Source organism: Schistocerca serialis, unplaced genomic scaffold, assembly GCF_023864345.2.
Source record: "Schistocerca serialis cubense isolate TAMUIC-IGC-003099 unplaced genomic scaffold, iqSchSeri2.2 HiC_scaffold_1010, whole genome shotgun sequence".
NCBI lineage: Eukaryota > Metazoa > Arthropoda > Insecta > Orthoptera > Acrididae > Schistocerca > Schistocerca serialis.
This window is the reverse complement of record NW_026047196.1, coordinates 1-24,381: the sequence shown is the minus strand read 5'-3', so window position 1 is coordinate 24,381 and position 24,381 is coordinate 1. Positions and strand designations below refer to the sequence as shown.

Genomic DNA, 24,381 nt, shown 5'->3' with positions numbered 1-24,381 from the left:
AAAGGGACGCTTCCAGTGGGAGAGCAGTGGAAATACATGCCAAGATACTTCCATTTCGAAGTGATCTTTGTAGTACAAAGGAAACGTTTTGCCGCTGCTGCTGCAACGGTAACGTGGCCGAGCGGTCTAAGGCGCTGGTTTTAGGCACCAGTCTCTTCGGAGGCGTGGGTTCGAATCCCACCGTTGCCACTTTTTACGTCTCATTTTTGTGCCGTTGCGGTGTGTTCTCGTGGGGTAGGACGCAGCTCTTGTGACGCGCGTGTTGTGTAGGTAGCGTGGCCGAGCGGTCTAAGGCGCTGGTGTCAGGCACCATTCTCTTCGGAGGCGTGGGTTCCAATCCCACAGCTGCCAAGCGTGTAATGTCTCCTGTGTCGAAGGCAGATGCACTCATTGCCCGCAAAGGAAGCAGCACAACAAGGCGTGAGCGTCTGCTTGGTGAATGGTCGTAGAACAGTGCGTGGTGCAACGACAGCATTTGTAGGCACCTTTTGCTCTCATCATTGCTGGCGTTCGTCTCCACGAAATGCGTCCGGAGCACGCCGTTCTATAACGCGAGAGAGTGGATTTTTTACAGTTGTCGTCAGTTAACCGTGCGTGGCTGCTGCGTTCGCTGGAAAGAGCACTGCCGTCGTTATCCGGTGTGGTCTAGTGGCTAGGATACCTGGCTCTCACCCAGGAGGCCCGGGTTCGATTCCCGGTACCGGAATTGCGCGTTTTTGTTGCTCCTCTTATGCGACTTGTCTCGACTTTGCTCGACTGACGCTACGCTGACGCGTGCAGAAAGCTACGTTAAGTATGATTCACGGCAACACCTGACGGCGAGAGAGATGAAGCGTCTATCCACTTGTTATCCAGCCACATACCTGTAGTCAAGAGGCTTGGGGGACTGCAAGACATTGCCACGGAGGTGAATGCAGCTAACCACTGTAGTTAGTGTCCTGACAGCGCAGGCACGTTCATTTGCTCGTATACATGTGATGGAGACCGTGTCTGACACTGCTGTGGCGTACACCTTGGCCTAGGCTTTGCTGGGTATCGCCACTTGCATTCCAGCCAGCTGCCTTCGCGGGCGCCTCCGTGGCCATGGCCGTGATCGTCTAGTGGTTAGGACATTGCGTTGTGGCCGCAATAACCCAGGTTCGAATTCTGGTCACGGCAATTTTGAAAGTTTTGCCTTGCTGCCGTTGCAATGACGAGTACTCGAAATGACAGTACTCTCTTGATTTTTTCACTCGTGTTCCGCAGGCCGCAGTTTGCACTACCACTTCATCCCCAACACGTAATGTCGCCTCCCAGAGCGCAGACGTCCGCTGCTCTCTGTAGTCGAAAAGGGCAGTTGTTTGAAGTGCGATGGATGAGCAGCCAGTCCCAGCAGAACAGGAAGCTGTGGCGTGCACTGTTTGTACAAATGCTAGGAACACTGGCGCACCAAGCAGCGCATGTAGCGTGGCCGAGCGCTTTAAGGCGCTGGTTTAAGGCACCAGTCTCTCTGTTGGCGCGGTTTCGAGTCCTGTAGCTGTCGGGGGTTTCGCTGTGATCGCGTTAACCTGCCGCTTTTTCTTCAAGTGTAACCTCCTTGAGCTCACATATGTTTGACACATGGAGCATTCTAGCTCCGCCTGACAGTTACAGCTACGATAATTTAGTGGTTACGGAAAGCCCAGGTTCGAAACCTGGTCACGGCACGAAAACGTCTCTTGACGCTGTCTCCTTAACTGCGACAGCTACAGACAAGTGGCGTCGCTACCATGCGGCGGGCACGGCTTTTTCTTGCTGTGGATGGCCTAAAGGGACGCTTCCAGTGGGAGAGCAGTGGAAATACATGCCAAGATACTTCCATTTCGAAGTGATCTTTGTAGTACAAAGGAAACGTTTTGCCGCTGCTGCTGCAACGGTAACGTGGCCGAGCGGTCTAAGGCGCTGGTTTTAGGCACCAGTCTCTTCGGAGGCGTGGGTTCGAATCCCACCGTTGCCACTTTTTACGTCTCATTTTTGTGCCGTTGCGGTGTGTTCTCGTGGGGTAGGACGCAGCTCTTGTGACGCGCGTGTTGTGTAGGTAGCGTGGCCGAGCGGTCTAAGGCGCTGGTGTCAGGCACCATTCTCTTCGGAGGCGTGGGTTCCAATCCCACAGCTGCCAAGCGTGTAATGTCTCCTGTGTCGAAGGCAGATGCACTCATTGCCCGCAAAGGAAGCAGCACAACAAGGCGTGAGCGTCTGCTTGGTGAATGGTCGTAGAACAGTGCGTGGTGCAACGACAGCATTTGTAGGCACCTTTTGCTCTCATCATTGCTGGCGTTCGTCTCCACGAAATGCGTCCGGAGCACGCCGTTCTATAACGCGAGAGAGTGGATTTTTTACAGTTGTCGTCAGTTAACCGTGCGTGGCTGCTGCGTTCGCTGGAAAGAGCACTGCCGTCGTTATCCGGTGTGGTCTAGTGGCTAGGATACCTGGCTCTCACCCAGGAGGCCCGGGTTCGATTCCCGGTACCGGAATTGCGCGTTTTTGTTGCTCCTCTTATGCGACTTGTCTCGACTTTGCTCGACTGACGCTACGCTGACGCGTGCAGAAAGCTACGTTAAGTATGATTCACGGCAACACCTGACGGCGAGAGAGATGAAGCGTCTATCCACTTGTTATCCAGCCACATACCTGTAGTCAAGAGGCTTGGGGGACTGCAAGACATTGCCACGGAGGTGAATGCAGCTAACCACTGTAGTTAGTGTCCTGACAGCGCAGGCACGTTCATTTGCTCGTATACATGTGATGGAGACCGTGTCTGACACTGCTGTGGCGTACACCTTGGCCTAGGCTTTGCTGGGTATCGCCACTTGCATTCCAGCCAGCTGCCTTCGCGGGCGCCTCCGTGGCCATGGCCGTGATCGTCTAGTGGTTAGGACATTGCGTTGTGGCCGCAATAACCCAGGTTCGAATTCTGGTCACGGCAATTTTGAAAGTTTTGCCTTGCTGCCGTTGCAATGACGAGTACTCGAAATGACAGTACTCTCTTGATTTTTTCACTCGTGTTCCGCAGGCCGCAGTTTGCACTACCACTTCATCCCCAACACGTAATGTCGCCTCCCAGAGCGCAGACGTCCGCTGCTCTCTGTAGTCGAAAAGGGCAGTTGTTTGAAGTGCGATGGATGAGCAGCCAGTCCCAGCAGAACAGGAAGCTGTGGCGTGCACTGTTTGTACAAATGCTAGGAACACTGGCGCACCAAGCAGCGCATGTAGCGTGGCCGAGCGCTTTAAGGCGCTGGTTTAAGGCACCAGTCTCTCTGTTGGCGCGGTTTCGAGTCCTGTAGCTGTCGGGGGTTTCGCTGTGATCGCGTTAACCTGCCGCTTTTTCTTCAAGTGTAACCTCCTTGAGCTCACATATGTTTGACACATGGAGCATTCTAGCTCCGCCTGACAGTTACAGCTACGATAATTTAGTGGTTACGGAAAGCCCAGGTTCGAAACCTGGTCACGGCACGAAAACGTCTCTTGACGCTGTCTCCTTAACTGCGACAGCTACAGACAAGTGGCGTCGCTACCATGCGGCGGGCACGGCTTTTTCTTGCTGTGGATGGCCTAAAGGGACGCTTCCAGTGGGAGAGCAGTGGAAATACATGCCAAGATACTTCCATTTCGAAGTGATCTTTGTAGTACAAAGGAAACGTTTTGCCGCTGCTGCTGCAACGGTAACGTGGCCGAGCGGTCTAAGGCGCTGGTTTTAGGCACCAGTCTCTTCGGAGGCGTGGGTTCGAATCCCACCGTTGCCACTTTTTACGTCTCATTTTTGTGCCGTTGCGGTGTGTTCTCGTGGGGTAGGACGCAGCTCTTGTGACGCGCGTGTTGTGTAGGTAGCGTGGCCGAGCGGTCTAAGGCGCTGGTGTCAGGCACCATTCTCTTCGGAGGCGTGGGTTCCAATCCCACAGCTGCCAAGCGTGTAATGTCTCCTGTGTCGAAGGCAGATGCACTCATTGCCCGCAAAGGAAGCAGCACAACAAGGCGTGAGCGTCTGCTTGGTGAATGGTCGTAGAACAGTGCGTGGTGCAACGACAGCATTTGTAGGCACCTTTTGCTCTCATCATTGCTGGCGTTCGTCTCCACGAAATGCGTCCGGAGCACGCCGTTCTATAACGCGAGAGAGTGGATTTTTTACAGTTGTCGTCAGTTAACCGTGCGTGGCTGCTGCGTTCGCTGGAAAGAGCACTGCCGTCGTTATCCGGTGTGGTCTAGTGGCTAGGATACCTGGCTCTCACCCAGGAGGCCCGGGTTCGATTCCCGGTACCGGAATTGCGCGTTTTTGTTGCTCCTCTTATGCGACTTGTCTCGACTTTGCTCGACTGACGCTACGCTGACGCGTGCAGAAAGCTACGTTAAGTATGATTCACGGCAACACCTGACGGCGAGAGAGATGAAGCGTCTATCCACTTGTTATCCAGCCACATACCTGTAGTCAAGAGGCTTGGGGGACTGCAAGACATTGCCACGGAGGTGAATGCAGCTAACCACTGTAGTTAGTGTCCTGACAGCGCAGGCACGTTCATTTGCTCGTATACATGTGATGGAGACCGTGTCTGACACTGCTGTGGCGTACACCTTGGCCTAGGCTTTGCTGGGTATCGCCACTTGCATTCCAGCCAGCTGCCTTCGCGGGCGCCTCCGTGGCCATGGCCGTGATCGTCTAGTGGTTAGGACATTGCGTTGTGGCCGCAATAACCCAGGTTCGAATTCTGGTCACGGCAATTTTGAAAGTTTTGCCTTGCTGCCGTTGCAATGACGAGTACTCGAAATGACAGTACTCTCTTGATTTTTTCACTCGTGTTCCGCAGGCCGCAGTTTGCACTACCACTTCATCCCCAACACGTAATGTCGCCTCCCAGAGCGCAGACGTCCGCTGCTCTCTGTAGTCGAAAAGGGCAGTTGTTTGAAGTGCGATGGATGAGCAGCCAGTCCCAGCAGAACAGGAAGCTGTGGCGTGCACTGTTTGTACAAATGCTAGGAACACTGGCGCACCAAGCAGCGCATGTAGCGTGGCCGAGCGCTTTAAGGCGCTGGTTTAAGGCACCAGTCTCTCTGTTGGCGCGGTTTCGAGTCCTGTAGCTGTCGGGGGTTTCGCTGTGATCGCGTTAACCTGCCGCTTTTTCTTCAAGTGTAACCTCCTTGAGCTCACATATGTTTGACACATGGAGCATTCTAGCTCCGCCTGACAGTTACAGCTACGATAATTTAGTGGTTACGGAAAGCCCAGGTTCGAAACCTGGTCACGGCACGAAAACGTCTCTTGACGCTGTCTCCTTAACTGCGACAGCTACAGACAAGTGGCGTCGCTACCATGCGGCGGGCACGGCTTTTTCTTGCTGTGGATGGCCTAAAGGGACGCTTCCAGTGGGAGAGCAGTGGAAATACATGCCAAGATACTTCCATTTCGAAGTGATCTTTGTAGTACAAAGGAAACGTTTTGCCGCTGCTGCTGCAACGGTAACGTGGCCGAGCGGTCTAAGGCGCTGGTTTTAGGCACCAGTCTCTTCGGAGGCGTGGGTTCGAATCCCACCGTTGCCACTTTTTACGTCTCATTTTTGTGCCGTTGCGGTGTGTTCTCGTGGGGTAGGACGCAGCTCTTGTGACGCGCGTGTTGTGTAGGTAGCGTGGCCGAGCGGTCTAAGGCGCTGGTGTCAGGCACCATTCTCTTCGGAGGCGTGGGTTCCAATCCCACAGCTGCCAAGCGTGTAATGTCTCCTGTGTCGAAGGCAGATGCACTCATTGCCCGCAAAGGAAGCAGCACAACAAGGCGTGAGCGTCTGCTTGGTGAATGGTCGTAGAACAGTGCGTGGTGCAACGACAGCATTTGTAGGCACCTTTTGCTCTCATCATTGCTGGCGTTCGTCTCCACGAAATGCGTCCGGAGCACGCCGTTCTATAACGCGAGAGAGTGGATTTTTTACAGTTGTCGTCAGTTAACCGTGCGTGGCTGCTGCGTTCGCTGGAAAGAGCACTGCCGTCGTTATCCGGTGTGGTCTAGTGGCTAGGATACCTGGCTCTCACCCAGGAGGCCCGGGTTCGATTCCCGGTACCGGAATTGCGCGTTTTTGTTGCTCCTCTTATGCGACTTGTCTCGACTTTGCTCGACTGACGCTACGCTGACGCGTGCAGAAAGCTACGTTAAGTATGATTCACGGCAACACCTGACGGCGAGAGAGATGAAGCGTCTATCCACTTGTTATCCAGCCACATACCTGTAGTCAAGAGGCTTGGGGGACTGCAAGACATTGCCACGGAGGTGAATGCAGCTAACCACTGTAGTTAGTGTCCTGACAGCGCAGGCACGTTCATTTGCTCGTATACATGTGATGGAGACCGTGTCTGACACTGCTGTGGCGTACACCTTGGCCTAGGCTTTGCTGGGTATCGCCACTTGCATTCCAGCCAGCTGCCTTCGCGGGCGCCTCCGTGGCCATGGCCGTGATCGTCTAGTGGTTAGGACATTGCGTTGTGGCCGCAATAACCCAGGTTCGAATTCTGGTCACGGCAATTTTGAAAGTTTTGCCTTGCTGCCGTTGCAATGACGAGTACTCGAAATGACAGTACTCTCTTGATTTTTTCACTCGTGTTCCGCAGGCCGCAGTTTGCACTACCACTTCATCCCCAACACGTAATGTCGCCTCCCAGAGCGCAGACGTCCGCTGCTCTCTGTAGTCGAAAAGGGCAGTTGTTTGAAGTGCGATGGATGAGCAGCCAGTCCCAGCAGAACAGGAAGCTGTGGCGTGCACTGTTTGTACAAATGCTAGGAACACTGGCGCACCAAGCAGCGCATGTAGCGTGGCCGAGCGCTTTAAGGCGCTGGTTTAAGGCACCAGTCTCTCTGTTGGCGCGGTTTCGAGTCCTGTAGCTGTCGGGGGTTTCGCTGTGATCGCGTTAACCTGCCGCTTTTTCTTCAAGTGTAACCTCCTTGAGCTCACATATGTTTGACACATGGAGCATTCTAGCTCCGCCTGACAGTTACAGCTACGATAATTTAGTGGTTACGGAAAGCCCAGGTTCGAAACCTGGTCACGGCACGAAAACGTCTCTTGACGCTGTCTCCTTAACTGCGACAGCTACAGACAAGTGGCGTCGCTACCATGCGGCGGGCACGGCTTTTTCTTGCTGTGGATGGCCTAAAGGGACGCTTCCAGTGGGAGAGCAGTGGAAATACATGCCAAGATACTTCCATTTCGAAGTGATCTTTGTAGTACAAAGGAAACGTTTTGCCGCTGCTGCTGCAACGGTAACGTGGCCGAGCGGTCTAAGGCGCTGGTTTTAGGCACCAGTCTCTTCGGAGGCGTGGGTTCGAATCCCACCGTTGCCACTTTTTACGTCTCATTTTTGTGCCGTTGCGGTGTGTTCTCGTGGGGTAGGACGCAGCTCTTGTGACGCGCGTGTTGTGTAGGTAGCGTGGCCGAGCGGTCTAAGGCGCTGGTGTCAGGCACCATTCTCTTCGGAGGCGTGGGTTCCAATCCCACAGCTGCCAAGCGTGTAATGTCTCCTGTGTCGAAGGCAGATGCACTCATTGCCCGCAAAGGAAGCAGCACAACAAGGCGTGAGCGTCTGCTTGGTGAATGGTCGTAGAACAGTGCGTGGTGCAACGACAGCATTTGTAGGCACCTTTTGCTCTCATCATTGCTGGCGTTCGTCTCCACGAAATGCGTCCGGAGCACGCCGTTCTATAACGCGAGAGAGTGGATTTTTTACAGTTGTCGTCAGTTAACCGTGCGTGGCTGCTGCGTTCGCTGGAAAGAGCACTGCCGTCGTTATCCGGTGTGGTCTAGTGGCTAGGATACCTGGCTCTCACCCAGGAGGCCCGGGTTCGATTCCCGGTACCGGAATTGCGCGTTTTTGTTGCTCCTCTTATGCGACTTGTCTCGACTTTGCTCGACTGACGCTACGCTGACGCGTGCAGAAAGCTACGTTAAGTATGATTCACGGCAACACCTGACGGCGAGAGAGATGAAGCGTCTATCCACTTGTTATCCAGCCACATACCTGTAGTCAAGAGGCTTGGGGGACTGCAAGACATTGCCACGGAGGTGAATGCAGCTAACCACTGTAGTTAGTGTCCTGACAGCGCAGGCACGTTCATTTGCTCGTATACATGTGATGGAGACCGTGTCTGACACTGCTGTGGCGTACACCTTGGCCTAGGCTTTGCTGGGTATCGCCACTTGCATTCCAGCCAGCTGCCTTCGCGGGCGCCTCCGTGGCCATGGCCGTGATCGTCTAGTGGTTAGGACATTGCGTTGTGGCCGCAATAACCCAGGTTCGAATTCTGGTCACGGCAATTTTGAAAGTTTTGCCTTGCTGCCGTTGCAATGACGAGTACTCGAAATGACAGTACTCTCTTGATTTTTTCACTCGTGTTCCGCAGGCCGCAGTTTGCACTACCACTTCATCCCCAACACGTAATGTCGCCTCCCAGAGCGCAGACGTCCGCTGCTCTCTGTAGTCGAAAAGGGCAGTTGTTTGAAGTGCGATGGATGAGCAGCCAGTCCCAGCAGAACAGGAAGCTGTGGCGTGCACTGTTTGTACAAATGCTAGGAACACTGGCGCACCAAGCAGCGCATGTAGCGTGGCCGAGCGCTTTAAGGCGCTGGTTTAAGGCACCAGTCTCTCTGTTGGCGCGGTTTCGAGTCCTGTAGCTGTCGGGGGTTTCGCTGTGATCGCGTTAACCTGCCGCTTTTTCTTCAAGTGTAACCTCCTTGAGCTCACATATGTTTGACACATGGAGCATTCTAGCTCCGCCTGACAGTTACAGCTACGATAATTTAGTGGTTACGGAAAGCCCAGGTTCGAAACCTGGTCACGGCACGAAAACGTCTCTTGACGCTGTCTCCTTAACTGCGACAGCTACAGACAAGTGGCGTCGCTACCATGCGGCGGGCACGGCTTTTTCTTGCTGTGGATGGCCTAAAGGGACGCTTCCAGTGGGAGAGCAGTGGAAATACATGCCAAGATACTTCCATTTCGAAGTGATCTTTGTAGTACAAAGGAAACGTTTTGCCGCTGCTGCTGCAACGGTAACGTGGCCGAGCGGTCTAAGGCGCTGGTTTTAGGCACCAGTCTCTTCGGAGGCGTGGGTTCGAATCCCACCGTTGCCACTTTTTACGTCTCATTTTTGTGCCGTTGCGGTGTGTTCTCGTGGGGTAGGACGCAGCTCTTGTGACGCGCGTGTTGTGTAGGTAGCGTGGCCGAGCGGTCTAAGGCGCTGGTGTCAGGCACCATTCTCTTCGGAGGCGTGGGTTCCAATCCCACAGCTGCCAAGCGTGTAATGTCTCCTGTGTCGAAGGCAGATGCACTCATTGCCCGCAAAGGAAGCAGCACAACAAGGCGTGAGCGTCTGCTTGGTGAATGGTCGTAGAACAGTGCGTGGTGCAACGACAGCATTTGTAGGCACCTTTTGCTCTCATCATTGCTGGCGTTCGTCTCCACGAAATGCGTCCGGAGCACGCCGTTCTATAACGCGAGAGAGTGGATTTTTTACAGTTGTCGTCAGTTAACCGTGCGTGGCTGCTGCGTTCGCTGGAAAGAGCACTGCCGTCGTTATCCGGTGTGGTCTAGTGGCTAGGATACCTGGCTCTCACCCAGGAGGCCCGGGTTCGATTCCCGGTACCGGAATTGCGCGTTTTTGTTGCTCCTCTTATGCGACTTGTCTCGACTTTGCTCGACTGACGCTACGCTGACGCGTGCAGAAAGCTACGTTAAGTATGATTCACGGCAACACCTGACGGCGAGAGAGATGAAGCGTCTATCCACTTGTTATCCAGCCACATACCTGTAGTCAAGAGGCTTGGGGGACTGCAAGACATTGCCACGGAGGTGAATGCAGCTAACCACTGTAGTTAGTGTCCTGACAGCGCAGGCACGTTCATTTGCTCGTATACATGTGATGGAGACCGTGTCTGACACTGCTGTGGCGTACACCTTGGCCTAGGCTTTGCTGGGTATCGCCACTTGCATTCCAGCCAGCTGCCTTCGCGGGCGCCTCCGTGGCCATGGCCGTGATCGTCTAGTGGTTAGGACATTGCGTTGTGGCCGCAATAACCCAGGTTCGAATTCTGGTCACGGCAATTTTGAAAGTTTTGCCTTGCTGCCGTTGCAATGACGAGTACTCGAAATGACAGTACTCTCTTGATTTTTTCACTCGTGTTCCGCAGGCCGCAGTTTGCACTACCACTTCATCCCCAACACGTAATGTCGCCTCCCAGAGCGCAGACGTCCGCTGCTCTCTGTAGTCGAAAAGGGCAGTTGTTTGAAGTGCGATGGATGAGCAGCCAGTCCCAGCAGAACAGGAAGCTGTGGCGTGCACTGTTTGTACAAATGCTAGGAACACTGGCGCACCAAGCAGCGCATGTAGCGTGGCCGAGCGCTTTAAGGCGCTGGTTTAAGGCACCAGTCTCTCTGTTGGCGCGGTTTCGAGTCCTGTAGCTGTCGGGGGTTTCGCTGTGATCGCGTTAACCTGCCGCTTTTTCTTCAAGTGTAACCTCCTTGAGCTCACATATGTTTGACACATGGAGCATTCTAGCTCCGCCTGACAGTTACAGCTACGATAATTTAGTGGTTACGGAAAGCCCAGGTTCGAAACCTGGTCACGGCACGAAAACGTCTCTTGACGCTGTCTCCTTAACTGCGACAGCTACAGACAAGTGGCGTCGCTACCATGCGGCGGGCACGGCTTTTTCTTGCTGTGGATGGCCTAAAGGGACGCTTCCAGTGGGAGAGCAGTGGAAATACATGCCAAGATACTTCCATTTCGAAGTGATCTTTGTAGTACAAAGGAAACGTTTTGCCGCTGCTGCTGCAACGGTAACGTGGCCGAGCGGTCTAAGGCGCTGGTTTTAGGCACCAGTCTCTTCGGAGGCGTGGGTTCGAATCCCACCGTTGCCACTTTTTACGTCTCATTTTTGTGCCGTTGCGGTGTGTTCTCGTGGGGTAGGACGCAGCTCTTGTGACGCGCGTGTTGTGTAGGTAGCGTGGCCGAGCGGTCTAAGGCGCTGGTGTCAGGCACCATTCTCTTCGGAGGCGTGGGTTCCAATCCCACAGCTGCCAAGCGTGTAATGTCTCCTGTGTCGAAGGCAGATGCACTCATTGCCCGCAAAGGAAGCAGCACAACAAGGCGTGAGCGTCTGCTTGGTGAATGGTCGTAGAACAGTGCGTGGTGCAACGACAGCATTTGTAGGCACCTTTTGCTCTCATCATTGCTGGCGTTCGTCTCCACGAAATGCGTCCGGAGCACGCCGTTCTATAACGCGAGAGAGTGGATTTTTTACAGTTGTCGTCAGTTAACCGTGCGTGGCTGCTGCGTTCGCTGGAAAGAGCACTGCCGTCGTTATCCGGTGTGGTCTAGTGGCTAGGATACCTGGCTCTCACCCAGGAGGCCCGGGTTCGATTCCCGGTACCGGAATTGCGCGTTTTTGTTGCTCCTCTTATGCGACTTGTCTCGACTTTGCTCGACTGACGCTACGCTGACGCGTGCAGAAAGCTACGTTAAGTATGATTCACGGCAACACCTGACGGCGAGAGAGATGAAGCGTCTATCCACTTGTTATCCAGCCACATACCTGTAGTCAAGAGGCTTGGGGGACTGCAAGACATTGCCACGGAGGTGAATGCAGCTAACCACTGTAGTTAGTGTCCTGACAGCGCAGGCACGTTCATTTGCTCGTATACATGTGATGGAGACCGTGTCTGACACTGCTGTGGCGTACACCTTGGCCTAGGCTTTGCTGGGTATCGCCACTTGCATTCCAGCCAGCTGCCTTCGCGGGCGCCTCCGTGGCCATGGCCGTGATCGTCTAGTGGTTAGGACATTGCGTTGTGGCCGCAATAACCCAGGTTCGAATTCTGGTCACGGCAATTTTGAAAGTTTTGCCTTGCTGCCGTTGCAATGACGAGTACTCGAAATGACAGTACTCTCTTAATTTTTTCACTCGTGTTCCGCAGGCCGCAGTTTGCACTACCACTTCATCCCCAACACGTAATGTCGCCTCCCAGAGCGCAGACGTCCGCTGCTCTCTGTAGTCGAAAAGGGCAGTTGTTTGAAGTGCGATGGATGAGCAGCCAGTCCCAGCAGAACAGGAAGCTGTGGCGTGCACTGTTTGTACAAATGCTAGGAACACTGGCGCACCAAGCAGCGCATGTAGCGTGGCCGAGCGCTTTAAGGCGCTGGTTTAAGGCACCAGTCTCTCTGTTGGCGCGGTTTCGAGTCCTGTAGCTGTCGGGGGTTTCGCTGTGATCGCGTTAACCTGCCGCTTTTTCTTCAAGTGTAACCTCCTTGAGCTCACATATGTTTGACACATGGAGCATTCTAGCTCCGCCTGACAGTTACAGCTACGATAATTTAGTGGTTACGGAAAGCCCAGGTTCGAAACCTGGTCACGGCACGAAAACGTCTCTTGACGCTGTCTCCTTAACTGCGACAGCTACAGACAAGTGGCGTCGCTACCATGCGGCGGGCACGGCTTTTTCTTGCTGTGGATGGCCTAAAGGGACGCTTCCAGTGGGAGAGCAGTGGAAATACATGCCAAGATACTTCCATTTCGAAGTGATCTTTGTAGTACAAAGGAAACGTTTTGCCGCTGCTGCTGCAACGGTAACGTGGCCGAGCGGTCTAAGGCGCTGGTTTTAGGCACCAGTCTCTTCGGAGGCGTGGGTTCGAATCCCACCGTTGCCACTTTTTACGTCTCATTTTTGTGCCGTTGCGGTGTGTTCTCGTGGGGTAGGACGCAGCTCTTGTGACGCGCGTGTTGTGTAGGTAGCGTGGCCGAGCGGTCTAAGGCGCTGGTGTCAGGCACCATTCTCTTCGGAGGCGTGGGTTCCAATCCCACAGCTGCCAAGCGTGTAATGTCTCCTGTGTCGAAGGCAGATGCACTCATTGCCCGCAAAGGAAGCAGCACAACAAGGCGTGAGCGTCTGCTTGGTGAATGGTCGTAGAACAGTGCGTGGTGCAACGACAGCATTTGTAGGCACCTTTTGCTCTCATCATTGCTGGCGTTCGTCTCCACGAAATGCGTCCGGAGCACGCCGTTCTATAACGCGAGAGAGTGGATTTTTTACAGTTGTCGTCAGTTAACCGTGCGTGGCTGCTGCGTTCGCTGGAAAGAGCACTGCCGTCGTTATCCGGTGTGGTCTAGTGGCTAGGATACCTGGCTCTCACCCAGGAGGCCCGGGTTCGATTCCCGGTACCGGAATTGCGCGTTTTTGTTGCTCCTCTTATGCGACTTGTCTCGACTTTGCTCGACTGACGCTACGCTGACGCGTGCAGAAAGCTACGTTAAGTATGATTCACGGCAACACCTGACGGCGAGAGAGATGAAGCGTCTATCCACTTGTTATCCAGCCACATACCTGTAGTCAAGAGGCTTGGGGGACTGCAAGACATTGCCACGGAGGTGAATGCAGCTAACCACTGTAGTTAGTGTCCTGACAGCGCAGGCACGTTCATTTGCTCGTATACATGTGATGGAGACCGTGTCTGACACTGCTGTGGCGTACACCTTGGCCTAGGCTTTGCTGGGTATCGCCACTTGCATTCCAGCCAGCTGCCTTCGCGGGCGCCTCCGTGGCCATGGCCGTGATCGTCTAGTGGTTAGGACATTGCGTTGTGGCCGCAATAACCCAGGTTCGAATTCTGGTCACGGCAATTTTGAAAGTTTTGCCTTGCTGCCGTTGCAATGACGAGTACTCGAAATGACAGTACTCTCTTGATTTTTTCACTCGTGTTCCGCAGGCCGCAGTTTGCACTACCACTTCATCCCCAACACGTAATGTCGCCTCCCAGAGCGCAGACGTCCGCTGCTCTCTGTAGTCGAAAAGGGCAGTTGTTTGAAGTGCGATGGATGAGCAGCCAGTCCCAGCAGAACAGGAAGCTGTGGCGTGCACTGTTTGTACAAATGCTAGGAACACTGGCGCACCAAGCAGCGCATGTAGCGTGGCCGAGCGCTTTAAGGCGCTGGTTTAAGGCACCAGTCTCTCTGTTGGCGCGGTTTCGAGTCCTGTAGCTGTCGGGGGTTTCGCTGTGATCGCGTTAACCTGCCGCTTTTTCTTCAAGTGTAACCTCCTTGAGCTCACATATGTTTGACACATGGAGCATTCTAGCTCCGCCTGACAGTTACAGCTACGATAATTTAGTGGTTACGGAAAGCCCAGGTTCGAAACCTGGTCACGGCACGAAAACGTCTCTTGACGCTGTCTCCTTAACTGCGACAGCTACAGACAAGTGGCGTCGCTACCATGCGGCGGGCACGGCTTTTTCTTGCTGTGGATGGCCTAAAGGGACGCTTCCAGTGGGAGAGCAGTGGAAATACATGCCAAGATACTTCCATTTCGAAGTGATCTTTGTAGTACAAAGGAAACGTTTTGCCGCTGCTGCTGCAACGGTAACGTGGCCGAGCGGTCTAAGGCGCTGGTTTTAGGCACCAGTCTCTTCGGAGGCGTGGGTTCGAATCCCACCGTTGCCACTTTTTACGTCTCATTTTTGTGCCGTTGCGGTGTGTTCTCGTGGGGTAGGACGCAGCTCTTGTGACGCGCGTGTTGTGTAGGTAGCGTGGCCGAGCGGTCTAAGGCGCTGGTGTCAGGCACCATTCTCTTCGGAGGCGTGGGTTCCAATCCCACAGCTGCCAAGCGTGTAATGTCTCCTGTGTCGAAGGCAGATGCACTCATTGCCCGCAAAGGAAGCAGCACAACAAGGCGTGAGCGTCTGCTTGGTGAATGGTCGTAGAACAGTGCGTGGTGCAACGACAGCATTTGTAGGCACCTTTTGCTCTCATCATTGCTGGCGTTCGTCTCCACGAAATGCGTCCGGAGCACGCCGTTCTATAACGCGAGAGAGTGGATTTTTTACAGTTGTCGTCAGTTAACCGTGCGTGGCTGCTGCGTTCGCTGGAAAGAGCACTGCCGTCGTTATCCGGTGTGGTCTAGTGGCTAGGATACCTGGCTCTCACCCAGGAGGCCCGGGTTCGATTCCCGGTACCGGAATTGCGCGTTTTTGTTGCTCCTCTTATGCGACTTGTCTCGACTTTGCTCGACTGACGCTACGCTGACGCGTGCAGAAAGCTACGTTAAGTATGATTCACGGCAACACCTGACGGCGAGAGAGATGAAGCGTCTATCCACTTGTTATCCAGCCACATACCTGTAGTCAAGAGGCTTGGGGGACTGCAAGACATTGCCACGGAGGTGAATGCAGCTAACCACTGTAGTTAGTGTCCTGACAGCGCAGGCACGTTCATTTGCTCGTATACATGTGATGGAGACCGTGTCTGACACTGCTGTGGCGTACACCTTGGCCTAGGCTTTGCTGGGTATCGCCACTTGCATTCCAGCCAGCTGCCTTCGCGGGCGCCTCCGTGGCCATGGCCGTGATCGTCTAGTGGTTAGGACATTGCGTTGTGGCCGCAATAACCCAGGTTCGAATTCTGGTCACGGCAATTTTGAAAGTTTTGCCTTGCTGCCGTTGCAATGACGAGTACTCGAAATGACAGTACTCTCTTGATTTTTTCACTCGTGTTCCGCAGGCCGCAGTTTGCACTACCACTTCATCCCCAACACGTAATGTCGCCTCCCAGAGCGCAGACGTCCGCTGCTCTCTGTAGTCGAAAAGGGCAGTTGTTTGAAGTGCGATGGATGAGCAGCCAGTCCCAGCAGAACAGGAAGCTGTGGCGTGCACTGTTTGTACAAATGCTAGGAACACTGGCGCACCAAGCAGCGCATGTAGCGTGGCCGAGCGCTTTAAGGCGCTGGTTTAAGGCACCAGTCTCTCTGTTGGCGCGGTTTCGAGTCCTGTAGCTGTCGGGGGTTTCGCTGTGATCGCGTTAACCTGCCGCTTTTTCTTCAAGTGTAACCTCCTTGAGCTCACATATGTTTGACACATGGAGCATTCTAGCTCCGCCTGACAGTTACAGCTACGATAATTTAGTGGTTACGGAAAGCCCAGGTTCGAAACCTGGTCACGGCACGAAAACGTCTCTTGACGCTGTCTCCTTAACTGCGACAGCTACAGACAAGTGGCGTCGCTACCATGCGGCGGGCACGGCTTTTTCTTGCTGTGGATGGCCTAAAGGGACGCTTCCAGTGGGAGAGCAGTGGAAATACATGCCAAGATACTTCCATTTCGAAGTGATCTTTGTAGTACAAAGGAAACGTTTTGCCGCTGCTGCTGCAACGGTAACGTGGCCGAGCGGTCTAAGGCGCTGGTTTTAGGCACCAGTCTCTTCGGAGGCGTGGGTTCGAATCCCACCGTTGCCACTTTTTACGTCTCATTTTTGTGCCGTTGCGGTGTGTTCTCGTGGGGTAGGACGCAGCTCTTGTGACGCGCGTGTTGTGTAGGTAGCGTGGCCGAGCGGTCTAAGGCGCTGGTGTCAGGCACCATTCTCTTCGGAGGCGTGGGTTCCAATCCCACAGCTGCCAAGCGTGTAATGTCTCCTGTGTCGAAGGCAGATGCACTCATTGCCCGCAAAGGAAGCAGCACAACAAGGCGTGAGCGTCTGCTTGGTGAATGGTCGTAGAACAGTGCGTGGTGCAACGACAGCATTTGTAGGCACCTTTTGCTCTCATCATTGCTGGCGTTCGTCTCCACGAAATGCGTCCGGAGCACGCCGTTCTATAACGCGAGAGAGTGGATTTTTTACAGTTGTCGTCAGTTAACCGTGCGTGGCTGCTGCGTTCGCTGGAAAGAGCACTGCCGTCGTTATCCGGTGTGGTCTAGTGGCTAGGATACCTGGCTCTCACCCAGGAGGCCCGGGTTCGATTCCCGGTACCGGAATTGCGCGTTTTTGTTGCTCCTCTTATGCGACTTGTCTCGACTTTGCTCGACTGACGCTACGCTGACGCGTGCAGAAAGCTACGTTAAGTATGATTCACGGCAACACCTGACGGCGAGAGAGATGAAGCGTCTATCCACTTGTTATCCAGCCACATACCTGTAGTCAAGAGGCTTGGGGGACTGCAAGACATTGCCACGGAGGTGAATGCAGCTAACCACTGTAGTTAGTGTCCTGACAGCGCAGGCACGTTCATTTGCTCGTATACATGTGATGGAGACCGTGTCTGACACTGCTGTGGCGTACACCTTGGCCTAGGCTTTGCTGGGTATCGCCACTTGCATTCCAGCCAGCTGCCTTCGCGGGCGCCTCCGTGGCCATGGCCGTGATCGTCTAGTGGTTAGGACATTGCGTTGTGGCCGCAATAACCCAGGTTCGAATTCTGGTCACGGCAATTTTGAAAGTTTTGCCTTGCTGCCGTTGCAATGACGAGTACTCGAAATGACAGTACTCTCTTGATTTTTTCACTCGTGTTCCGCAGGCCGCAGTTTGCACTACCACTTCATCCCCAACACGTAATGTCGCCTCCCAGAGCGCAGACGTCCGCTGCTCTCTGTAGTCGAAAAGGGCAGTTGTTTGAAGTGCGATGGATGAGCAGCCAGTCCCAGCAGAACAGGAAGCTGTGGCGTGCACTGTTTGTACAAATGCTAGGAACACTGGCGCACCAAGCAGCGCATGTAGCGTGGCCGAGCGCTTTAAGGCGCTGGTTTAAGGCACCAGTCTCTCTGTTGGCGCGGTTTCGAGTCCTGTAGCTGTCGGGGGTTTCGCTGTGATCGCGTTAACCTGCCGCTTTTTCTTCAAGTGTAACCTCCTTGAGCTCACATATGTTTGACACATGGAGCATTCTAGCTCCGCCTGACAGTTACAGCTACGATAATTTAGTGGTTACGGAAAGCCCAGGTTCGAAACCTGGTCACGGCACGAAAACGTCTCTTGACGCTGTCTCCTTAACTGCGACAGCTACAGACAAGTGGCGTCGCTACCATGCGGCGGGCACGGCTTTTTCTTGCTGTGGATGGCCTAAAGGGACGCTTCCAGTGGGAGAGCAGTGGAAATACATGCCAAGATACTTCCATTTCGAAGTGATCTTTGTAGTACAAAGGAAACGTTTTGCCGCTGCTGCTGCAACGGTAACGTGGCCGAGCGGTCTAAGGCGCTGGTTTTAGGCACCAGTCTCTTCGGAGGCGTGGGTTCGAATCCCACCGTTGCCACTTTTTACGTCTCATTTTTGTGCCGTTGCGGTGTGTTCTCGTGGGGTAGGACGCAGCTCTTGTGACGCGCGTGTTGTGTAGGTAGCGTGGCCGAGCGGTCTAAGGCGCTGGTGTCAGGCACCATTCTCTTCGGAGGCGTGGGTTCCAATCCCACAGCTGCCAAGCGTGTAATGTCTCCTGTGTCGAAGGCAGATGCACTCATTGCCCGCAAAGGAAGCAGCACAACAAGGCGTGAGCGTCTGCTTGGTGAATGGTCGTAGAACAGTGCGTGGTGCAACGACAGCATTTGTAGGCACCTTTTGCTCTCATCATTGCTGGCGTTCGTCTCCACGAAATGCGTCCGGAGCACGCCGTTCTATAACGCGAGAGAGTGGATTTTTTACAGTTGTCGTCAGTTAACCGTGCGTGGCTGCTGCGTTCGCTGGAAAGAGCACTGCCGTCGTTATCCGGTGTGGTCTAGTGGCTAGGATACCTGGCTCTCACCCAGGAGGCCCGGGTTCGATTCCCGGTACCGGAATTGCGCGTTTTTGTTGCTCCTCTTATGCGACTTGTCTCGACTTTGCTCGACTGACGCTACGCTGACGCGTGCAGAAAGCTACGTTAAGTATGATTCACGGCAACACCTGACGGCGAGAGAGATGAAGCGTCTATCCACTTGTTATCCAGCCACATACCTGTAGTCAAGAGGCTTGGGGGACTGCAAGACATTGCCACGGAGGTGAATGCAGCTAACCACTGTAGTTAGTGTCCTGACAGCGCAGGCACGTTCATTTGCTCGTATACATGTGATGGAGACCGTGTCTGACACTGCTGTGGCGTACACCTTGGCCTAGGCTTTGCTGGGTATCGCCACTTGCATTCCAGCCAGCTGCCTTCGCGGGCGCCTCCGTGGCCATGGCCGTGATCGTCTAGTGGTTAGGACATTGCGTTGTGGCCGCAATAACCCAGGTTCGAATTCTGGTCACGGCAATTTTGAAAGTTTTGCCTTGCTGCCGTTGCAATGACGAGTACTCGAAATGACAGTACTCTCTTGATTTTTTCACTCGTGTTCCGCAGGCCGCAGTTTGCACTACCACTTCATCCCCAACACGTAATGTCGCCTCCCAGAGCGCAGACGTCCGCTGCTCTCTGTAGTCGAAAAGGGCAGTTGTTTGAAGTGCGATGGATGAGCAGCCAGTCCCAGCAGAACAGGAAGCTGTGGCGTGCACTGTTTGTACAAATGCTAGGAACACTGGCGCACCAAGCAGCGCATGTAGCGTGGCCGAGCGCTTTAAGGCGCTGGTTTAAGGCACCAGTCTCTCTGTTGGCGCGGTTTCGAGTCCTGTAGCTGTCGGGGGTTTCGCTGTGATCGCGTTAACCTGCCGCTTTTTCTTCAAGTGTAACCTCCTTGAGCTCACATATGTTTGACACATGGAGCATTCTAGCTCCGCCTGACAGTTACAGCTACGATAATTTAGTGGTTACGGAAAGCCCAGGTTCGAAACCTGGTCACGGCACGAAAACGTCTCTTGACGCTGTCTCCTTAACTGCGACAGCTACAGACAAGTGGCGTCGCTACCATGCGGCGGGCACGGCTTTTTCTTGCTGTGGATGGCCTAAAGGGACGCTTCCAGTGGGAGAGCAGTGGAAATACATGCCAAGATACTTCCATTTCGAAGTGATCTTTGTAGTACAAAGGAAACGTTTTGCCGCTGCTGCTGCAACGGTAACGTGGCCGAGCGGTCTAAGGCGCTGGTTTTAGGCACCAGTCTCTTCGGAGGCGTGGGTTCGAATCCCACCGTTGCCACTTTTTACGTCTCATTTTTGTGCCGTTGCGGTGTGTTCTCGTGGGGTAGGACGCAGCTCTTGTGACGCGCGTGTTGTGTAGGTAGCGTGGCCGAGCGGTCTAAGGCGCTGGTGTCAGGCACCATTCTCTTCGGAGGCGTGGGTTCCAATCCCACAGCTGCCAAGCGTGTAATGTCTCCTGTGTCGAAGGCAGATGCACTCATTGCCCGCAAAGGAAGCAGCACAACAAGGCGTGAGCGTCTGCTTGGTGAATGGTCGTAGAACAGTGCGTGGTGCAACGACAGCATTTGTAGGCACCTTTTGCTCTCATCATTGCTGGCGTTCGTCTCCACGAAATGCGTCCGGAGCACGCCGTTCTATAACGCGAGAGAGTGGATTTTTTACAGTTGTCGTCAGTTAACCGTGCGTGGCTGCTGCGTTCGCTGGAAAGAGCACTGCCGTCGTTATCCGGTGTGGTCTAGTGGCTAGGATACCTGGCTCTCACCCAGGAGGCCCGGGTTCGATTCCCGGTACCGGAATTGCGCGTTTTTGTTGCTCCTCTTATGCGACTTGTCTCGACTTTGCTCGACTGACGCTACGCTGACGCGTGCAGAAAGCTACGTTAAGTATGATTCACGGCAACACCTGACGGCGAGAGAGATGAAGCGTCTATCCACTTGTTATCCAGCCACATACCTGTAGTCAAGAGGCTTGGGGGACTGCAAGACATTGCCACGGAGGTGAATGCAGCTAACCACTGTAGTTAGTGTCCTGACAGCGCAGGCACGTTCATTTGCTCGTATACATGTGATGGAGACCGTGTCTGACACTGCTGTGGCGTACACCTTGGCCTAGGCTTTGCTGGGTATCGCCACTTGCATTCCAGCCAGCTGCCTTCGCGGGCGCCTCCGTGGCCATGGCCGTGATCGTCTAGTGGTTAGGACATTGCGTTGTGGCCGCAATAACCCAGGTTCGAATTCTGGTCACGGCAATTTTGAAAGTTTTGCCTTGCTGCCGTTGCAATGACGAGTACTCGAAATGACAGTACTCTCTTGATTTTTTCACTCGTGTTCCGCAGGCCGCAGTTTGCACTACCACTTCATCCCCAACACGTAATGTCGCCTCCCAGAGCGCAGACGTCCGCTGCTCTCTGTAGTCGAAAAGGGCAGTTGTTTGAAGTGCGATGGATGAGCAGCCAGTCCCAGCAGAACAGGAAGCTGTGGCGTGCACTGTTTGTACAAATGCTAGGAACACTGGCGCACCAAGCAGCGCATGTAGCGTGGCCGAGCGCTTTAAGGCGCTGGTTTAAGGCACCAGTCTCTCTGTTGGCGCGGTTTCGAGTCCTGTAGCTGTCGGGGGTTTCGCTGTGATCGCGTTAACCTGCCGCTTTTTCTTCAAGTGTAACCTCCTTGAGCTCACATATGTTTGACACATGGAGCATTCTAGCTCCGCCTGACAGTTACAGCTACGATAATTTAGTGGTTACGGAAAGCCCAGGTTCGAAACCTGGTCACGGCACGAAAACGTCTCTTGACGCTGTCTCCTTAACTGCGACAGCTACAGACAAGTGGCGTCGCTACCATGCGGCGGGCACGGCTTTTTCTTGCTGTGGATGGCCTAAAGGGACGCTTCCAGTGGGAGAGCAGTGGAAATACATGCCAAGATACTTCCATTTCGAAGTGATCTTTGTAGTACAAAGGAAACGTTTTGCCGCTGCTGCTGCAACGGTAACGTGGCCGAGCGGTCTAAGGCGCTGGTTTTAGGCACCAGTCTCTTCGGAGGCGTGGGTTCGAATCCCACCGTTGCCACTTTTTACGTCTCATTTTTGTGCCGTTGCGGTGTGTTCTCGTGGGGTAGGACGCAGCTCTTGTGACGCGCGTGTTGTGTAGGTAGCGTGGCCGAGCGGTCTAAGGCGCTGGTGTCAGGCACCATTCTCTTCGGAGGCGTGGGTTCCAATCCCACAGCTGCCAAGCGTGTAATGTCTCCTGTGTCGAAGGCAGATGCACTCATTGCCCGCAAAGGAAGCAGCACAACAAGGCGTGAGCGTCTGCTTGGTGAATGGTCGTAGAACAGTGCGTGGTGCAACGACAGCATTTGTAGGCACCTTTTGCTCTCATCATTGCTGGCGTTCGTCTCCACGAAATGCGTCCGGAGCACGCCGTTCTATAACGCGAGAGAGTGGATTTTTTACAGTTGTCGTCAGTTAACCGTGCGTGGCTGCTGCGTTCGCTGGAAAGAGCACTGCCGTCGTTATCCGGTGTGGTCTAGTGGCTAGGATACCTGGCTCTCACCCAGGAGGCCCGGGTTCGATTCCCGGTACCGGAATTGCGCGTTTTTGTTGCTCCTCTTATGCGACTTGTCTCGACTTTGCTCGACTGACGCTACGCTGACGCGTGCAGAAAGCTACGTTAAGTATGATTCACGGCAACACCTGACGGCGAGAGAGATGAAGCGTCTATCCACTTGTTATCCAGCCACATACCTGTAGTCAAGAGGCTTGGGGGACTGCAAGACATTGCCACGGAGGTGAATGCAGCTAACCACTGTAGTTAGTGTCCTGACAGCGCAGGCACGTTCATTTGCTCGTATACATGTGATGGAGACCGTGTCTGACACTGCTGTGGCGTACACCTTGGCCTAGGCTTTGCTGGGTATCGCCACTTGCATTCCAGCCAGCTGCCTTCGCGGGCGCCTCCGTGGCCATGGCCGTGATCGTCTAGTGGTTAGGACATTGCGTTGTGGCCGCAATAACCCAGGTTCGAATTCTGGTCACGGCAATTTTGAAAGTTTTGCCTTGCTGCCGTTGCAATGACGAGTACTCGAAATGACAGTACTCTCTTGATTTTTTCACTCGTGTTCCGCAGGCCGCAGTTTGCACTACCACTTCATCCCCAACACGTAATGTCGCCTCCCAGAGCGCAGACGTCCGCTGCTCTCTGTAGTCGAAAAGGGCAGTTGTTTGAAGTGCGATGGATGAGCAGCCAGTCCCAGCAGAACAGGAAGCTGTGGCGTGCACTGTTTGTACAAATGCTAGGAACACTGGCGCACCAAGCAGCGCATGTAGCGTGGCCGAGCGCTTTAAGGCGCTGGTTTAAGGCACCAGTCTCTCTGTTGGCGCGGTTTCGAGTCCTGTAGCTGTCGGGGGTTTCGCTGTGATCGCGTTAACCTGCCGCTTTTTCTTCAAGTGTAACCTCCTTGAGCTCACATATGTTTGACACATGGAGCATTCTAGCTCCGCCTGACAGTTACAGCTACGATAATTTAGTGGTTACGGAAAGCCCAGGTTCGAAACCTGGTCACGGCACGAAAACGTCTCTTGACGCTGTCTCCTTAACTGCGACAGCTACAGACAAGTGGCGTCGCTACCATGCGGCGGGCACGGCTTTTTCTTGCTGTGGATGGCCTAAAGGGACGCTTCCAGTGGGAGAGCAGTGGAAATACATGCCAAGATACTTCCATTTCGAAGTGATCTTTGTAGTACAAAGGAAACGTTTTGCCGCTGCTGCTGCAACGGTAACGTGGCCGAGCGGTCTAAGGCGCTGGTTTTAGGCACCAGTCTCTTCGGAGGCGTGGGTTCGAATCCCACCGTTGCCACTTTTTACGTCTCATTTTTGTGCCGTTGCGGTGTGTTCTCGTGGGGTAGGACGCAGCTCTTGTGACGCGCGTGTTGTGTAGGTAGCGTGGCCGAGCGGTCTAAGGCGCTGGTGTCAGGCACCATTCTCTTCGGAGGCGTGGGTTCCAATCCCACAGCTGCCAAGCGTGTAATGTCTCCTGTGTCGAAGGCAGATGCACTCATTGCCCGCAAAGGAAGCAGCACAACAAGGCGTGAGCGTCTGCTTGGTGAATGGTCGTAGAACAGTGCGTGGTGCAACGACAGCATTTGTAGGCACCTTTTGCTCTCATCATTGCTGGCGTTCGTCTCCACGAAATGCGTCCGGAGCACGCCGTTCTATAACGCGAGAGAGTGGATTTTTTACAGTTGTCGTCAGTTAACCGTGCGTGGCTGCTGCGTTCGCTGGAAAGAGCACTGCCGTCGTTATCCGGTGTGGTCTAGTGGCTAGGATACCTGGCTCTCACCCAGGAGGCCCGGGTTCGATTCCCGGTACCGGAATTGCGCGTTTTTGTTGCTCCTCTTATGCGACTTGTCTCGACTTTGCTCGACTGACGCTACGCTGACGCGTGCAGAAAGCTACGTTAAGTATGATTCACGGCAACACCTGACGGCGAGAGAGATGAAGCGTCTATCCACTTGTTATCCAGCCACATACCTGTAGTCAAGAGGCTTGGGGGACTGCAAGACATTGCCACGGAGGTGAATGCAGCTAACCACTGTAGTTAGTGTCCTGACAGCGCAGGCACGTTCATTTGCTCGTATACATGTGATGGAGACCGTGTCTGACACTGCTGTGGCGTACACCTTGGCCTAGGCTTTGCTGGGTATCGCCACTTGCATTCCAGCCAGCTGCCTTCGCGGGCGCCTCCGTGGCCATGGCCGTGATCGTCTAGTGGTTAGGACATTGCGTTGTGGCCGCAATAACCCAGGTTCGAATTCTGGTCACGGCAATTTT

The 24,381-nt window shown here is 54.1% G+C and overlaps 42 non-coding genes across 42 annotated transcripts; all 42 read left to right on the top strand.

The window, feature by feature from the left end:
• Positions 1–107: 107 nt before the first annotated feature.
• Trnal-uag (transfer RNA leucine (anticodon UAG)) lies at positions 108–189 on the top strand. The gene has a single exon. It is a non-coding gene; the product is annotated as a tRNA-Leu (tRNA).
• A 445-nt stretch (positions 190–634) lies between these two features.
• On the top strand, positions 635–706 carry Trnae-cuc (transfer RNA glutamic acid (anticodon CUC)). The gene has a single exon. It is a non-coding gene; the product is annotated as a tRNA-Glu (tRNA).
• Positions 707–1,086: 380 nt separating this feature from the next.
• Positions 1,087–1,158, top strand: Trnah-gug (transfer RNA histidin (anticodon GUG)). Its single transcript has one exon. It is a non-coding gene; the product is annotated as a tRNA-His (tRNA).
• Positions 1,159–1,893: 735 nt separating this feature from the next.
• On the top strand, positions 1,894–1,975 carry Trnal-uag (transfer RNA leucine (anticodon UAG)). The gene has a single exon. It is a non-coding gene; the product is annotated as a tRNA-Leu (tRNA).
• A 445-nt stretch (positions 1,976–2,420) lies between these two features.
• Positions 2,421–2,492, top strand: Trnae-cuc (transfer RNA glutamic acid (anticodon CUC)). The gene has a single exon. It is a non-coding gene; the product is annotated as a tRNA-Glu (tRNA).
• Positions 2,493–2,872: 380 nt separating this feature from the next.
• Trnah-gug (transfer RNA histidin (anticodon GUG)) lies at positions 2,873–2,944 on the top strand. The gene has a single exon. It is a non-coding gene; the product is annotated as a tRNA-His (tRNA).
• A 735-nt stretch (positions 2,945–3,679) lies between these two features.
• On the top strand, positions 3,680–3,761 carry Trnal-uag (transfer RNA leucine (anticodon UAG)). The gene has a single exon. It is a non-coding gene; the product is annotated as a tRNA-Leu (tRNA).
• A 445-nt stretch (positions 3,762–4,206) lies between these two features.
• Positions 4,207–4,278, top strand: Trnae-cuc (transfer RNA glutamic acid (anticodon CUC)). The gene has a single exon. It is a non-coding gene; the product is annotated as a tRNA-Glu (tRNA).
• Positions 4,279–4,658: 380 nt separating this feature from the next.
• Trnah-gug (transfer RNA histidin (anticodon GUG)) lies at positions 4,659–4,730 on the top strand. The gene has a single exon. It is a non-coding gene; the product is annotated as a tRNA-His (tRNA).
• Positions 4,731–5,465: 735 nt separating this feature from the next.
• Trnal-uag (transfer RNA leucine (anticodon UAG)) lies at positions 5,466–5,547 on the top strand. Its single transcript has one exon. It is a non-coding gene; the product is annotated as a tRNA-Leu (tRNA).
• Positions 5,548–5,992: 445 nt separating this feature from the next.
• On the top strand, positions 5,993–6,064 carry Trnae-cuc (transfer RNA glutamic acid (anticodon CUC)). The gene has a single exon. It is a non-coding gene; the product is annotated as a tRNA-Glu (tRNA).
• Positions 6,065–6,444: 380 nt separating this feature from the next.
• Trnah-gug (transfer RNA histidin (anticodon GUG)) lies at positions 6,445–6,516 on the top strand. Its single transcript has one exon. It is a non-coding gene; the product is annotated as a tRNA-His (tRNA).
• Positions 6,517–7,251: 735 nt separating this feature from the next.
• Trnal-uag (transfer RNA leucine (anticodon UAG)) lies at positions 7,252–7,333 on the top strand. The gene has a single exon. It is a non-coding gene; the product is annotated as a tRNA-Leu (tRNA).
• A 445-nt stretch (positions 7,334–7,778) lies between these two features.
• On the top strand, positions 7,779–7,850 carry Trnae-cuc (transfer RNA glutamic acid (anticodon CUC)). Its single transcript has one exon. It is a non-coding gene; the product is annotated as a tRNA-Glu (tRNA).
• A 380-nt stretch (positions 7,851–8,230) lies between these two features.
• Positions 8,231–8,302, top strand: Trnah-gug (transfer RNA histidin (anticodon GUG)). The gene has a single exon. It is a non-coding gene; the product is annotated as a tRNA-His (tRNA).
• A 735-nt stretch (positions 8,303–9,037) lies between these two features.
• Positions 9,038–9,119, top strand: Trnal-uag (transfer RNA leucine (anticodon UAG)). Its single transcript has one exon. It is a non-coding gene; the product is annotated as a tRNA-Leu (tRNA).
• A 445-nt stretch (positions 9,120–9,564) lies between these two features.
• Positions 9,565–9,636, top strand: Trnae-cuc (transfer RNA glutamic acid (anticodon CUC)). The gene has a single exon. It is a non-coding gene; the product is annotated as a tRNA-Glu (tRNA).
• Positions 9,637–10,016: 380 nt separating this feature from the next.
• Positions 10,017–10,088, top strand: Trnah-gug (transfer RNA histidin (anticodon GUG)). The gene has a single exon. It is a non-coding gene; the product is annotated as a tRNA-His (tRNA).
• A 735-nt stretch (positions 10,089–10,823) lies between these two features.
• Positions 10,824–10,905, top strand: Trnal-uag (transfer RNA leucine (anticodon UAG)). The gene has a single exon. It is a non-coding gene; the product is annotated as a tRNA-Leu (tRNA).
• A 445-nt stretch (positions 10,906–11,350) lies between these two features.
• On the top strand, positions 11,351–11,422 carry Trnae-cuc (transfer RNA glutamic acid (anticodon CUC)). Its single transcript has one exon. It is a non-coding gene; the product is annotated as a tRNA-Glu (tRNA).
• Positions 11,423–11,802: 380 nt separating this feature from the next.
• Trnah-gug (transfer RNA histidin (anticodon GUG)) lies at positions 11,803–11,874 on the top strand. The gene has a single exon. It is a non-coding gene; the product is annotated as a tRNA-His (tRNA).
• Positions 11,875–12,609: 735 nt separating this feature from the next.
• Positions 12,610–12,691, top strand: Trnal-uag (transfer RNA leucine (anticodon UAG)). The gene has a single exon. It is a non-coding gene; the product is annotated as a tRNA-Leu (tRNA).
• A 445-nt stretch (positions 12,692–13,136) lies between these two features.
• Trnae-cuc (transfer RNA glutamic acid (anticodon CUC)) lies at positions 13,137–13,208 on the top strand. The gene has a single exon. It is a non-coding gene; the product is annotated as a tRNA-Glu (tRNA).
• Positions 13,209–13,588: 380 nt separating this feature from the next.
• Trnah-gug (transfer RNA histidin (anticodon GUG)) lies at positions 13,589–13,660 on the top strand. Its single transcript has one exon. It is a non-coding gene; the product is annotated as a tRNA-His (tRNA).
• Positions 13,661–14,395: 735 nt separating this feature from the next.
• Positions 14,396–14,477, top strand: Trnal-uag (transfer RNA leucine (anticodon UAG)). The gene has a single exon. It is a non-coding gene; the product is annotated as a tRNA-Leu (tRNA).
• Positions 14,478–14,922: 445 nt separating this feature from the next.
• Trnae-cuc (transfer RNA glutamic acid (anticodon CUC)) lies at positions 14,923–14,994 on the top strand. Its single transcript has one exon. It is a non-coding gene; the product is annotated as a tRNA-Glu (tRNA).
• A 380-nt stretch (positions 14,995–15,374) lies between these two features.
• Trnah-gug (transfer RNA histidin (anticodon GUG)) lies at positions 15,375–15,446 on the top strand. The gene has a single exon. It is a non-coding gene; the product is annotated as a tRNA-His (tRNA).
• Positions 15,447–16,181: 735 nt separating this feature from the next.
• On the top strand, positions 16,182–16,263 carry Trnal-uag (transfer RNA leucine (anticodon UAG)). The gene has a single exon. It is a non-coding gene; the product is annotated as a tRNA-Leu (tRNA).
• Positions 16,264–16,708: 445 nt separating this feature from the next.
• Positions 16,709–16,780, top strand: Trnae-cuc (transfer RNA glutamic acid (anticodon CUC)). The gene has a single exon. It is a non-coding gene; the product is annotated as a tRNA-Glu (tRNA).
• A 380-nt stretch (positions 16,781–17,160) lies between these two features.
• Positions 17,161–17,232, top strand: Trnah-gug (transfer RNA histidin (anticodon GUG)). The gene has a single exon. It is a non-coding gene; the product is annotated as a tRNA-His (tRNA).
• Positions 17,233–17,967: 735 nt separating this feature from the next.
• Trnal-uag (transfer RNA leucine (anticodon UAG)) lies at positions 17,968–18,049 on the top strand. The gene has a single exon. It is a non-coding gene; the product is annotated as a tRNA-Leu (tRNA).
• A 445-nt stretch (positions 18,050–18,494) lies between these two features.
• Trnae-cuc (transfer RNA glutamic acid (anticodon CUC)) lies at positions 18,495–18,566 on the top strand. The gene has a single exon. It is a non-coding gene; the product is annotated as a tRNA-Glu (tRNA).
• Positions 18,567–18,946: 380 nt separating this feature from the next.
• Trnah-gug (transfer RNA histidin (anticodon GUG)) lies at positions 18,947–19,018 on the top strand. Its single transcript has one exon. It is a non-coding gene; the product is annotated as a tRNA-His (tRNA).
• A 735-nt stretch (positions 19,019–19,753) lies between these two features.
• Trnal-uag (transfer RNA leucine (anticodon UAG)) lies at positions 19,754–19,835 on the top strand. The gene has a single exon. It is a non-coding gene; the product is annotated as a tRNA-Leu (tRNA).
• Positions 19,836–20,280: 445 nt separating this feature from the next.
• On the top strand, positions 20,281–20,352 carry Trnae-cuc (transfer RNA glutamic acid (anticodon CUC)). The gene has a single exon. It is a non-coding gene; the product is annotated as a tRNA-Glu (tRNA).
• A 380-nt stretch (positions 20,353–20,732) lies between these two features.
• On the top strand, positions 20,733–20,804 carry Trnah-gug (transfer RNA histidin (anticodon GUG)). The gene has a single exon. It is a non-coding gene; the product is annotated as a tRNA-His (tRNA).
• A 735-nt stretch (positions 20,805–21,539) lies between these two features.
• On the top strand, positions 21,540–21,621 carry Trnal-uag (transfer RNA leucine (anticodon UAG)). The gene has a single exon. It is a non-coding gene; the product is annotated as a tRNA-Leu (tRNA).
• A 445-nt stretch (positions 21,622–22,066) lies between these two features.
• Trnae-cuc (transfer RNA glutamic acid (anticodon CUC)) lies at positions 22,067–22,138 on the top strand. The gene has a single exon. It is a non-coding gene; the product is annotated as a tRNA-Glu (tRNA).
• A 380-nt stretch (positions 22,139–22,518) lies between these two features.
• Trnah-gug (transfer RNA histidin (anticodon GUG)) lies at positions 22,519–22,590 on the top strand. Its single transcript has one exon. It is a non-coding gene; the product is annotated as a tRNA-His (tRNA).
• A 735-nt stretch (positions 22,591–23,325) lies between these two features.
• Trnal-uag (transfer RNA leucine (anticodon UAG)) lies at positions 23,326–23,407 on the top strand. The gene has a single exon. It is a non-coding gene; the product is annotated as a tRNA-Leu (tRNA).
• A 445-nt stretch (positions 23,408–23,852) lies between these two features.
• Trnae-cuc (transfer RNA glutamic acid (anticodon CUC)) lies at positions 23,853–23,924 on the top strand. Its single transcript has one exon. It is a non-coding gene; the product is annotated as a tRNA-Glu (tRNA).
• A 380-nt stretch (positions 23,925–24,304) lies between these two features.
• Trnah-gug (transfer RNA histidin (anticodon GUG)) lies at positions 24,305–24,376 on the top strand. Its single transcript has one exon. It is a non-coding gene; the product is annotated as a tRNA-His (tRNA).
• The last annotated feature ends 5 nt before the right edge of the window (positions 24,377–24,381 follow it).